A 14,025-nucleotide genomic window follows, 5' to 3' on the forward strand; every position below is an offset into this window, starting at 1 on the left:
CGTAATTGGTTGATGTTCAAGAATGGTGTTTTGTTTCTTTGTTGTATTGTTGCAGTTGGTTGTAACTTTTTTATAGGATCTGCAAATGTTAATAAAGATGGAAAAAAAAAAAGAAGTTTCGTCGCCATCTTTCTTGTATGGAGGCCGGAAGGAGACAATAAATCGAGCGCAAATTACCTGGATGAATGACTCCAGCAGGTGAAAATTAATCAACGCACTTACTTTGTAATTTGACAGAATATTAAAGGTTGTTTGATTTCACTTACACTCCTGCTGAAGAAATTGTTGTCAGACTTTGTTTGGGCTGTCTGTTTGTTTGTTTGTTTGTTTGAGCTTCAAAGTGGACGCGTTTCGAATTTGGACGTTGCATTCTATTAGATGACCACTAGATGGCACTAAATTCTACACACCCTCGCACTATGACCCGCTGTACGTGGAGCTACGTGTTTGAACGTGACTAAATTGTTGCGCAGTGGACATGCTTGTGCCACCACTTGTCGTGTGTGGCTGACCGTCTTCAACTAATTTTGTTGCGATTCGAAATTTGAAGGTGTTAGGTGAACCAGGTGATCAACCAGGTAGCTGTGGTGTGAAGGTGTCCCAGTTCTCTAATGTTTGTCCGCCTGCTGCTCCACCGGCAGCCTGTTGATGAGATCAACGTGTATGAAGTTGTGGTCAAAAAGGCGAGAGCAAAGAAGAGATGCACACACACCCCGGAGAAAGTCCAGAGCTTTATTCCCCCTCCTTACACAATCTAACATGAAACTGTGAATAGATGACAAGGAGGAACATGCTTGACTTCTCCAATGACCAGGATGATGTCACTGGCGCTGGCTGCAGCAACTGTAGGTTGAATGTAAACAAACAACTGTACCTTCCTAACAGCTGTTAGTTTGCCTCAAGTGTCAATGCTTTTCAATCCAGGTTCAAAACAATTTAAATTCCCGTATATACCTTTGATTAAGATCTGCCTTTACATTTTTTGTTAATAAATGGATTTAGTTCTCGTTAACGGATGTTTTTTTTTTTTATAAATCTTTTGTTCCCTTTCCTTTGCCATTTGATTTGCCTTTATTTTATGTCCATCACATTTTAGTGTTTTTTAAAAAAAATATTATTTAGATTGTTGGTGACTTCTTCTGCACTCTAAACAAAGTCTGATTTATTTATATGGGTATTGTATTTCATTCGCTTCAAAATGTAGCTGTTTCCAACCATCGGACACAAAGTTAGCGCTAATAAATTCTGCAAAAAGCAAGCTGTGTTTACCATATGAAGTTTATTGTTGCCAAATATTTTAGATCTAATTTGAGGCGTATTGTCCGATCCTCGTGGATGACCATCAGAAGAAGGAGAAGGCGAAGAAGAGACGGCAGGAGGGTTCAATGCAGATGTCTGAGTGCCTCTGACAGAGAGGACAGCCCCCCCAGGCAGGTCCCAGCCCCTCAGTACCCAAAATGACACATGACTGCTTTGACTTTTGTCATCCTCTGCCCCTAAACCCAAGCTGCCAATACACACTGAGGCAAGTCATGGACACACACACACACACACACACACATGCTCAAAGACACAGTCACACACTGTATACTGCTTAGATTACATTATCTGTATCCCCGGGACACGAGCCCTCCTTGTTGGATGACATTTGGGCTTGTGCAGCACTAAGGTTACCTTTTTTTTTTTTTTTTTTTGCCCCTGAGTTAAAGATGCCTGTCTGCGGCATGCATTTGAAATGAAGGATGGAAGGGGGAGTGGGAAATCAGATGAGAAAGATTTCCAAAAGCACTTTGATCAGGGGCATCAACAGTCACGCACAAACTTGTTAAGCAGTATGTAAATTCGGGCTGATACTGAATAAAGTTGCCAGAATGGCATGAATCCATTGTGCTGCGATGATCAAAATAAAAGAGGGCTTCATGCGCTGCAGGGCAAGAAAGTCACAGACATGAAGGCTTTTTTTTTCTTCCCCTCTATCAAGGGGCTGATGGGATGCAGAGAGGAGCGATGGAAGGCAGGGAAATGAAAGATAGGGGGGGGAAGCCTGGAAGGATCTCAATCTAAATTAGCAAGAGTAGCAGGGAGAGTGTGCTGAGTGAGACATATAATTGTGATGAAAACATCAGGCCTCACTCCGTCACTCAGCCGCTTCTTGCTGGGTGAATCTCACAAAACCGCCGCCGCCATAAGCTTGAATCATATCGGTGGAGTTCCCGCCAAGATGACTATCTTCTGTCAAATGTCATTCAAAATCAATAAACAACTTGCTTTGATAGAACACACGCTTATCCCCAAAAGTTTGGGGCTGAAATTACCTATTGATCTGACGTTCATTTCGAGTACCTCAAACATCTTATGTAACATAGCAGGAAATCAATAGGGGGTCTTCTTTTAATAAAGAGCAATAATCCCTGAACATTTGGCGGATATTGTTTGAAAAGCGGACTAGTAAAATAATGATTTCATCTTTTGCAAGCTATTGGTGGTGAGTATTGCACTGTGAAATTTGACCTGAACAATGTCAGACGTCAGTTTTCTGATATAATTGTAACCCTGTTATTATTTTTGGGTTGACAATTCATGAACAAGTTGATTATTTTGTGCTTAAAGAGGAATAAATAAATAAATAAATGAATAAATAAATGGTATTAGTGTCCCAAAAAGCACATTCACAAACGTAATAATATTGGTCAGCTAAATATAGGTGATTGTGTTGAATTAAAAGCATTTGTATAAAGTTCATTGTTTTGGAAAGAAAAAAAACCTGCTTGTTTACCCATCACTTTATTTTATCTGGAATGTCTTTTCATTACACTTGTCTCACCATTGAAGAAGAAGCAGAGCCAATGAGATCGAGTAAAGGGAGGCAGTGAAAAGGGATTATAAAATACGTGACGAAAGATTGTTAAGGATATTCTGATAGTATCTAAGTGATGACATATTGTTCGAAAAAAAAAACAAAACACATTATAAGAACGCACTGTGTAGTGCTGTATCAATCGGCTAGATAATACTGTCCTTCGGGGTGGTTGCTAACGGCTAGCTAGCTAAGGCTAATTGCATGAGTGTTTCACAGTGCACGGTTAGCATAGCCACAGCTAGCCACGTTCATAGCTTGTTAGCTGAACTAGCTAATAGCGGGAGCTACGTCAGAGGAATTGAACAAGGACTTTGGACATCCAAGGAAGTTGGATTGCACTTCAGATGTGTGGTGCGTTTGTGTTGGAATACAATTTTCTCCATTGAAACGTCAAGACGTCTGCTGGTTACAACACACGGGAACGTTACTGTGAACGGACTGTGAACACTTATTTCTTTGACGAGGACCCCACCGACTGGACGTCGTTTGAACAGGCCTGCAACGTTTTCTATTGGGTTTGGACTTTCCTTTAGAAAATGCCGGCATGAATGGTAAAATGTAAGTTTTGCTTTGATATACTTTTCTAAACGAATTAGTGGTTTTTATCAGAATTTTACCATTTTTAGTCAATTTCTTTCCTTATTCAAGTCAACTTGAACGTCTGTTCAAACTTAACCATATCGAATTAAATTAAAATTAAAATTAAAATTAAAAAATTATTCAAAGGGTTTGTCCCACACTGTTTTATGATTGACACTTGAGGACATCCACCACACACGTCCGCTGAGCTCAGAATCTGTCAGAGGTCCAGATAGTAAAAACCCTGGCACAGTTTGGCTTTAGCCACAGGTGCTTCTATACAACCCGCAGGTAAACATCTTCAAATGTATCCAACTTGCATGTTTTTGGAAGGTGGAAGCAAGCTTGAGTATCTGGAGAAATCCCACATGCCAGCAATTACACCACATTGCTGACCCAGGTTTGTCTTCCTTTGTTAAAAATCAGCAGGGGAGGCAAACGCAGAAGTGCAGATACTAAGGTAAAAAAGAAAACTATGGTTTACAGTAAGTAGAAGTACTGATTCAACTACTTTAGTAAAAGCCCCCCCCCCCCAAAAAAAAGAAAGTAGCCTGAAATTGAGCTAAAAATGCTGTTGTGTAATTTCCAATGTTATCATAGTTAATGAATACTAAACAAAAAAACTAAAGATATTGATTAAAAAAAAACATTAATTAAAGAAAAGGAAAACTAAAATGCTTAAAAAAACTAAAAATAATTTAAACTCTTACATTTTTAAAACTAACAATTACCATAGCGAACATGTCCTTTGTTTTTATCTCTGTCAATTAATATCTTTTGTAGTTTAGACGCTTTTACTTTGGTATTGCTGCAAAAGAAGGGTGGCCAAACAATGGTTTGACAATTGTAGTTTACGTTATTTTATTACACAATACTTAGTGACTTTTTTTTCATCTTGCAAAATACAAACACTCCACATATAAAATAACTAATACTATAACTAATAAAAAACTAAATTAAAACAAAGGTTTTGGGAAAAAATAAAACAAAACAACAACTATCTACAATGAAAAATCCCAAACTATTATAACCCTGTCAAATTGAAGGCCCTCTCCACATGGTCGAATCACCTGACACTGACTTACAACTTCCCCTCAGATGTCGTCTTAACTCTCTTCTTGTTCGCCCATCACTTTCTTTATCTGTCCCTCGTTGCCTCTTTTGTCTCGGTGACTGACACGCGGAGATGGATGCTTGTTGTCACAGGGACTCTTGTAGCCTGTCAGCTTTTAAACCAACAGGGAACAAAAGGATCACTTTAACAGGGAAGCAACAGAAAAAAATCTTCAAGAGTAAGGACAAGGTTTACATTCTGTCTCGCTTGATTGATGGAAGGTGTTCCAAATTCGGTCAGAGGTGACAGAGAACAGTCTGAATTGACGAAGCTTTCATTTTTTTGTTTAATTTATTCATTTTAATAACCCCACCATAACTGAGCAATCAAGTGTGTGCTTCCAACAAAACCCAATGCAGCTCTGCTTACCTTTTGTCTTTGACAGGAAGCAGATTGAAGCGGATGTATGATCGTGCCTCCGCCTGATCATGTTTGAAACAGCGAAATATAACGCCTGGACTCTGACCATCACTAGAAAGTGGCTCTGGATCTTCGCCCACCCTTGCCTACAAGTCATGATCGGAAAAATCATTGTCGATGAGGTAATTATGTCAATCAGCTGATTGACAGACACGTTTTAAGAAATAGGCTTAGAAATATTTACTCGGTTGTTCAATTTCTCATCTGGTGAATGATTAATTTTTCATGTCTGTAACATTTATGCCAGAATGAAAATGGCCTTTGAGGATCTATAACGCTACATTTACAGAAACGGATGATGGCGGATTGCATCATCCTCCTTGAAGCCGGCCGGAGCCTGTTATAGCAAAAACATGGACAAACAACCACTTTTGTTACCGCAATTCAATGTCATTTTAGTTTTATTACGGCCTGGCCCTTGCCTCCCTCTAGCGCAGTGTAGCGTCTGTAAATCTGCCTCGCTCCTTCCTCTCCCCCCCAGACAACAAAAAAAGCACACACAGAAGGCCCCTCAAATACAAACCTGACGTCTGCGAGGCGGCGGAGGAGTGGAGGAAAAAAAAAACAAAACGTGAGGGCCCTCAGGTGTGTGCCCTCGTACTCTTCCTCTGTGCACCTGCACCGCCTCGCTCAAGTATGCCGAGTGTCTTTCGGCACACAATGGAAGGCAGCGCGTAGCCCGCGGCGCCTCTCTCCAGCTGAGAGTCACCTCTCTCCAGAGGACAGGCAAGGAAAAGTGCCAGCGCTAACAACTGATCCTGGCGGATAAAGGTGCCAGATAGGCTGGCAGGAAGTGGCTCGCCAATTGTCGCCTTTACTCTCTCTCACGCTGGTCTTCAACGCCGGTTATTGTGTACATGTTATTATACCTGTTAAAGAGAATATTTCGGAGTGGACTACTGATTCTCAATTATTTAATGTTATGCCCCCCTAGCAAGAAGAAAACAATTCACCCCCCACCCCACCACTCACTTTCCGCCGCAACTATAAATAATAGCCTTTTTGAGGCAAAACAAACCTACGCCGGAGAGTTAATACTCGCTACACACAATGGGCAATGAGAGCGCCACTGCCAACTACTGGAGGGGATGTGCAATTACACTCTTATTTGAGTACAAGCTTTGACTGCTCTCCCACCTCATAAAACAAACAAAAAAAAAGTAGCTTCTTTTATATATGGAGAGCTCAGATCGTAATGATCTGACTTGCTTTTTAAAAAAAAAAAAAAAAAAAACTGTTTCAGCGACGCACGTGATGCAGCGTAGTAATGCCAGGCTGCATGAGCCAGCACCAGATCAGTGGAGCACTCACACTGCTGGGGGGCGGCTGACTCCAGCAGCAGTTAGGCGAGACGGCCATCGCGGGTCAGCCAGGCCACAGCTGGGAGCCCCCGTGGCCAAACGTTGACCTCCTGTGAGCGAGTAGACTTTACATGCAGCTGCACTTAAGAAGAAAAAGAAGTACTGCACCTGCACATTGATGTGGATGAAATCTCCAATTTATGGGATGTTATTTTGCAGTCTTCGGCAGCATCAGTGTGGAGTGTGCCTTTCTTCATCATGGAGAGGGACTTTCAGTCGGGCGGGAAGGGAAGTGACTCTATAGTCAATTGAAAAAAAATGTGTTATAAAATGTTCTTTGGTCCTTCGCTAGTCTAAACATGACATTCTGATTAATATTGAGTTTTTTGAATATGAGTTAAGCAGCAAAATCCATCTGTTTTTAGCCACTTACGTCGACTGAAAATGACATCACAGTTGCTTCATGATTGGTCGTTAGCTGAGACCTGAGCAACTGTAATGTCATTTCCAGTCGACAAAATGGCCGCTCCCTGAGAGGTACAAAAATAAAACAAAATATTCCACAAACGCACGATTAATCAGAATGCCGTGTTTCGACTAAGTGGGGCTGCATAGAACATTCTCTTGTTAACAATTTTTTGGGGTTGACTTTAATTTTGGTCATTACGATGATACTCAGAGCGTTGCGTATTTATTTCTTTATTTTAGTCGGTACTTGGTGTAAAAGGTTTCCGAATGACTGTTTAAGAATGAACAAAGCAAAACTTCAACCTTTGATGTTGATGAATTGCATTTTTAGTCGAGCGCCAAACTTTTTTTCTCGCTACGTTTTTCTTTTAACAACTCTTGTTGACGCCGCTTCTTCGTTTGAAATACGTGTCAAAGACAAAGCCAAACAGTAAGTTACGTGAAGACGATCCTTTAAGCGCCAACGTATGACTTTAGGGGCATGCATTTCCTGAAGGTACAACCTTGCGGGACCGTTGGCCTTCAGAGGTTTCCGCTCTCAGTTTAAGCGTAATTAAAGCAAATTTGTCAAATGACTCCCTGACTTTGCGGGGCCAAGTTCACCACGTGACTTAATGGGATTTCCATCTGTGCCTGAAACACAACTTGGCAGACTGCAGGGGGGGTTTGAGGTGGGTCGGGGGTGGTTTTAATGCAGCATTTCACATGCCACCCACGACACCTGAGCGCGACGTCGTCGGAAAAAAAAAAAAAAAAAAACACCCAGCCATGGTGTCGTGATGCATTTCCTCTCCAAGTCAGCGTCAGCCAAACGCCTCCTCTTTCCTTTCGTCTTATTTATTTTTTGCGCTCATTTCAGCATGTCAAGGTTGGCCCTTGCAATTTTCCCTCATACGCTTGCCTTAGGGGGGCAGTAGACCCCCCCCCCCTAACCCCCCCAGCCCCCGGCAAGGGCGATGTCACACCATAGCATTATGCTAGTCCTCGGCCAATTGTACCTTTTCTGTTCTCTTTCTCCTTTTCTTCCCCCTTCCGCCTTATTGTACACTATTGATTTCTGTCAGTAGTAAGGTATATGTCCATTAAGGCGCAGATTTAATAGAGCGACAATGGAAAGCGGCTCCATTTGTTCCTGCAGTAGTGTAAGTGTTCATTTTGAGAGTCTGATACTAACCCTGGCCAGAAGCGAGTGCTGGATTTTTTCGCTGTAAATGGAAAAGGCCTGTGGGCTTTTTCATTTTCTGGGCCCAGACGTTCCCTTCATGGTGTCGGAGCCCTTGTGCTCACAGAGTTCATGTTTCGCTGTAGGCCTTTTTTTTTTTTCTTCCCACTTTTTTTTTTTTATTTTATTTATTTTTTTTTGTATTTTGTTTTATCTCATAGCTTGGACTAGCAGGGCTTTGACTCCCAGGGGACTTTGGCGTAGCAACAGCCGAGATCAACAAAGTGAGTTTGTTTATGCTGGCTGTGTCCGCATGTTGTCGACTTGCACGTTTTCTCCGTCTCCATTTCCTGCCTCTCCTTGCCCCAGGGGAACGCAGCCCTCTAATTGGATCTTGTTCTAATTGAGCCTAATACTGGAGCGAACCGGAGTTGGGCCCCGTGGTGATGAAGAGCTGAATCAAAACTAAGCACAAAAACTTTATACGTGTGTGTGTGTGTGTGTGTGCCTGCGTGGGTGTGTGTATGCACTTTTTGGCCTGCATATTTTTTCCTCTTCCTATTTAAGTTCAGCAGTTGATTTAGAATTTTTTTTTTTTTGGCACCATTTTTTTTTGGGGCTAGTTCGCTCGTACAAAACGAAAGCACCTTACTACAGCATGGATTCCGCATCAGGGAGAAACGTTTTCAGTTTGTCGGATGTCATTTTCAATATTGTATCATTTTTAACATTTAGTTGTGGAAACATATCCCATCAGGATGGACATTTTTAATTGATAGCTTAGAAGACATTAGTTTCGTAAAAAAATAAAATAAATTTAAGTAGGGATTTTTTTTAAACATACAGCTGTGCTAGAGCTTTGTTCTCTTCCCCTTAGTTTGATTATTATTATTCTACAAAAACTAAGTATTATGATACAACTTGAAATAGAAGCGATAGTAGGGATCCTGCGACCCATTCACACACACGCACACATATATATATATATATATATATATATATATATATATATATATATATATAAAATAAAATACCTCTCAAATCAGTTTTCATTTGCTTCATTTTTATGTAGTTTTAAAATAAGTTCTACATATTTTACTGGTGCAACTCATGAAATGCTGCAGTGAAGCTCATTAAAAAGATCCCAAATTGTTAGCATGCATGTCAGTGACGAAGCAAAACATGGCACAATTCCATGTTTGTCTTTTCATAACCAACCCTCACGTGAATATCATGTTTCCCAAACAATATAAACTACACCAAGTTAAGCATGCGGCAGTTTCACCAGACGTGTACCACGCACACACACACACGCACGCATGCACACAAACACATGCTCCGAAATGGAAATGAACAACAGCAGGTTGGCTGCTAAAGGGCAAGGAAAGGAATGAATACATTTTTGCCTCCAGCTAGGAGTATTTTTTTTAATTTATTTTTTTAAATATAATCCTGCCTCCCTGTGAATCATCTTCTGTCTTAAAACAGGAACAGACACATCTTTAAGCATACTTTACCATGCGTCAATACACCGTCTTTAGTCATTTGTTTCTATCGATCTTATCTATTGCCTTGTGTTGATGTTTGCGCTCTCTAATAATATCGTTTGAATGATTTTACTCACGCTGGACTGTTCACTGAACTTCCGTATTCTTTACCCCAATAAGACACTTTGTACTTATTACAACCACTGGAGCTGCCATACTTGTTATCTCCACCGGGGCGGCAGTAGTTGTTATCACCGCAGGAGCTGTAGTACATGTAATGACCACCAGAGGCAACAGCGGTATCTCCGCCCATGACATGACTAGCTAGGCCGGGTGAAGATCCAGAGCCACTATCATGTGATGACTGCACGATTGTGTTTGAACCACTGCCATGTAGAAACAGCAACAGTGGAACACTCCTGGTATCGTTTCAAAGGCGAAAGGTAAGCAGAGCTGCATCAAGTGTTGGTGCACACATGAGCGTGAACTAATAGGTGGATCTTGGCACATACTTGATTGCTAGATGAAGATGACGACTAGAGAGAGGGTGTTATTTGTTTTTGGGGAGGTGCCAAGGCGCTACCTACACACAGCGTAGGATAGAAATTTCTGCTTCCATGAGTGAAAATTGTTTTTGTCTTTAGCGCATTTCCCCCTCGTACTTTACAAACCCCCCAAAAATCTTCAAAACCACAGATGGACATGTTTAAATGGAAAAACTATGATGATTTTTGTTAAAAAAATATATGCCAAAAATGTTCTGGCACTTACTGTTGGCACCTCACATGGAGTAAAGTCAACTTGACGACAACCCCGCAATGACCAATGGGGATATAATTGAGCCATCGGTGGCTTGATGCAGATCTGTTTCCGTGGATCAAACATGTAGTTATGTGAAAGCATAAGACAAAGTAGTACCGGTATTTGTTTGACAGTTGACAGTTGAGCAGGGCGTGGTTTCAGCGCATTCAGCTTCAGCTTGATTTTTCAGGATTTTGAAGTCAGCATATCTACTTAATCGGAAACATTTTCGTTATCATTCATATTTGGTTAACAGCAGCCTTCTCTGTGGTCTACCAAATTTAGTTGACATTTCACAGGGACTTGAGTACTTCAGTCAGGAGTACTATTAGACCTGTAGTACTTGTGTATGCCACCAGAGGGGAGCTGGGTGTCACCCTCGTTTTCATCCAAATAGGTCACGCCTCACCGCCCCGAGGCCGTGTGCCTTGCCTGGAGCAAAGAGGAGGTGGGCACAGCAAATGGTTCCAGAACAAACACGGCCTTGCAAAAACGTTCTCGCCCTCAGGGGAAGTGTCGCCCGGGGGCAAAGTGCTGATTGGAAACAGTTGAAAGAAAGAACTTTAGGCGGGGGCGATTGTTTGGTTGTTATTGCGAAAGCCGCGCAGCTGCTTGCGAGCTTAGAATGTCAGAAAAGACGAGGGCACGTTGTGGCCTAAAGGTTTTTCTAATCAACGTGACACTGTACATGTGCACGCTTTTCAATGCGCGTCATTAAAAGTTGGAGGGAAGTGCACGACTGCACTGCCGAGTGGCCCTCGAGCACTTTGTGGTGGAAGCGTTAAACAAACAAACAAATGGTCAGGGAGCCCATTACTCACGGAAACTATGCATGTGTGTTTATGTGCTTATGTGCCCCTCCGTCGCCCCGCAGGCTTCCACGTCGGCCCCGTGTCTTGAAGGTGAGAAGCCTCGGCTGATAATTGAACACCGCCTGGCACTTTAACAAATGTATTGAAAGGAAGGAATCGAAAAACCCGTTAATGAGATTTAACGTCCCAGGCGGTGCTCGAGGGCGATCCTTCTCATAATTTTCCGAATCTAATAGTTTTTTCTTCAAACGTTGTTTTGTTTATCCCCTACATAAGATACTCTAGGTCAGGGAGGGGCAACTGAACTACTGACGGCCCACGAGCAGTGTGAGGCCTGCGACCTCACTTCAACTGGCCTTTAGATGAATTAAGAAAAAAAAAAAATATTTTTTAACATTTATTTTTTATTTAGTTTTTTCCAAATCACAAAAATTCTTGAAAAAAAAACATGAGAAGCATTCAATATACATTTTTCATAAAAGATGAGGGAAATGGGGAAAAAAAATCCCAGGGGCATTTGAAAAAAAATGTAAATATATAAATTGGCGGCGTCAAACTCTGAATACGCAGAGATCAACTGTCGTTTTAAACTGCAATATTACTAATCCCCGTTAGATGGCAGAGATGTCTTAGTTGCGCTAACACCGGCTCTTATACCGACCTATCCAGGTACTACATCGTGAGTTAGCATAATATATTTGTTGCGGATTTAAAGTCATATGCAGGCCAAACATTACATCTCAATAATATTCACATTTTGAGTGAGTTGATTTTTGTGAAAAATTGTAGAAAAATAGTTCACGCACTTCCTGTTGATTTCTTGTTCAGCGGTTTTGTGCCACGCTTGAATGATCATTTTTATGCAAGAAAGCACAAATTAAGTTAAATTAAATATTCCGACCCCCCTCCAGCATTCATTCTAGAACAAATGTTTCATTTTATGATTCTTTGAATAGACGTACCACAACATCGATGGATGGAAAAAAAAAAAACAGTCTCCAAGCATTCCTAGCGAATCCTCATTTCCAATGTCCGTCCAGAGAAGGGCTTTTCAACGAACAGTCAGAAAAACAGCTTTTAAGACATAATCACATTAGAAAATGCACATTATTTTGGTGGAGACGGCCCGCCACGTCAATTATGCATGCAACGATTTTTCCTTGACTTCTGCCAAAAACTAGTTATGTCACTTCAAATTTGTAGTCATTAAATGGTGGGGAAATTATGCAATTTTCGAGGATGGTTATTTAAGTTACATCATGTAAGATATTAAGTAAGAGACAGGAAGTGTCGCCGCCTGCTGCTCTGGCCGCATTTTGTCTGTGAACCAACGCTCAGCTTCTGACTAGCGGACGTCATGGCTCGCGACATGCCTTTGACGGAAAGTCAAACTTGTTAATTCATGTTAGCGAATGGAAATATTGGTGCAGCACAACAAAAATTACAAAAAAAAAAAGGAACTCCATGTGCTCTAGCAATGTAAACAAACACAGTGCAGCTCAGATTCTGGCTAGCATTCAGTTTGTCATTGCGTGCAACGTGCTTTTGGCAGAACATCGAATTTGTTTACTCTTTGGAGCAAATTTAAATGTCAGCGTCATTTAAACTCTTGAGATGGAGGAGTAAGAAATGCCATGATTAGAGCTTTTATAGCATAATAATGCACACTGCAAAAGAAATACAAAATATTGATGTCATTTTTACCATTCAAACCACAGCTCCGAGGTCTACCGTAACTCCAACCATAAAGGCCCATGTAAAAAACAAGTTTGAACCCCCCCACCCCCTAGAAAAAGAGTCCGACCTTCCAGACGTTGAAAAGGAAACAAATGAGAAGGAAAAAAAAGCCAACAACCGAGCGGCAAGTGGCCGAGCAGCAGCGTGCACATCTTTGTACTTGGGTTTGTTTACCTCACAAGATGGCTCCCGGCTCCGGGAATGAACCATGAAAATGGCTGCTCTGGCTGCCCCGCGGCGCTCCGTATAGATTGGACTTTTCCACGTGGCAGTGGGGGCTGCTGGGATACGCACCCAAGGGGATGTGCTCTCATTAAGGACAGTTAGCCCGGGGCGCTTTTTGCACTGCTTCCTGTGGCCACTGACCTTCTTTTCCTTTCATCCAGGAGCCTCGCAGCTACACCGCACTCCCCGCTTCTCGGGCTCCCTTGTCGCTCGCGACGACGCCTCCGGGGTTGCGTCACATGGCCTGAGTGACTCCTGACCTGCCCGCCCGCCCTGCCTGCCTGCCGTCGTTTTGGCGCCATCGCAGACGGCGTAAAGGGTCACATGTGCCCCCCCAAAATGGCGGCGATGTCCCCGGGCTCTGCGAGGAAGAATTTTCCCCGAGTTGACAGTGTCAAAACATCATGTCAAAAATGACCAAGCTTATGTGTCATCTTGAAGCGGTGCGGCTGCAGCATTATTCATGTGGAAAAGGTTTGAGCGCGGTGACGCTGCAAACTCAAAGCAGAATTAGCCATGGCAGACATTTTGGAAGACTTTTGCCATTTCTGCTGTTGCACTTCATTTGGGTCACATGTGATTTACATGAGGCACCTCAATGTGATGGAAGAGCCACTATGCTCTTTTTGCTTTTTGGGAGACATTTTGGCTCTCGTAAACTTGAGCCAAGGAAGTGAAGAAATTAAGGAAGTGGAAGCATGTAATTTCTATGAGCCAATCTGTGAAGAAAGCCGGTGTGATAATAAGTCTTATCTATTTTTTTTTCTAATAACTATTTTACCGATGTAATGTAAAATAGTATTTAAAATAGTCCAGAATAAATACTGTGTTATTATTATTATTATGGTTATTATTATTAGGGTTTTTAGACAAACTACTACAAGAGGAGGATAAGTGGTTTGGTTATATACGTTTATTACACATTTATTACACATTTATTATACATTTTAGCCCAAATAAGGACAACATTATTATTGCTGTTTTATCAAATTTATTAATGACTTTTCCATTATTATTATATTTATTTTTAAATGCAGTGCAGGGTTAAAAAGAATTTAA

At 41.6% G+C, this 14,025-nt stretch overlaps 1 long non-coding RNA gene across 1 annotated transcript; it reads right to left on the reverse strand.

Annotated features, from left to right (window-relative positions):
- Positions 1 to 4,532: 4,532 nt before the first annotated feature.
- On the reverse strand, positions 4,533 to 5,620 carry LOC148326377 (uncharacterized). The gene is made up of 3 exons (XR_015846083.1): positions 5,497 to 5,620; positions 4,923 to 5,059; positions 4,533 to 4,665 (listed from the first exon to the last, which is right to left on the reverse strand). It is a non-coding gene; the product is annotated as an uncharacterized LOC148326377 (long non-coding RNA).
- Positions 5,621 to 14,025: the final 8,405 nt, after the last annotated feature.

Source organism: Idiotropiscis lumnitzeri, chromosome 12 (genome assembly GCF_059441095.1).
Source record: "Idiotropiscis lumnitzeri isolate Australia: NSW breed Sydney's pygmy pipehorse chromosome 12, RoL_Ilum_1.0, whole genome shotgun sequence".
NCBI lineage: Eukaryota > Metazoa > Chordata > Actinopteri > Syngnathiformes > Syngnathidae > Idiotropiscis > Idiotropiscis lumnitzeri.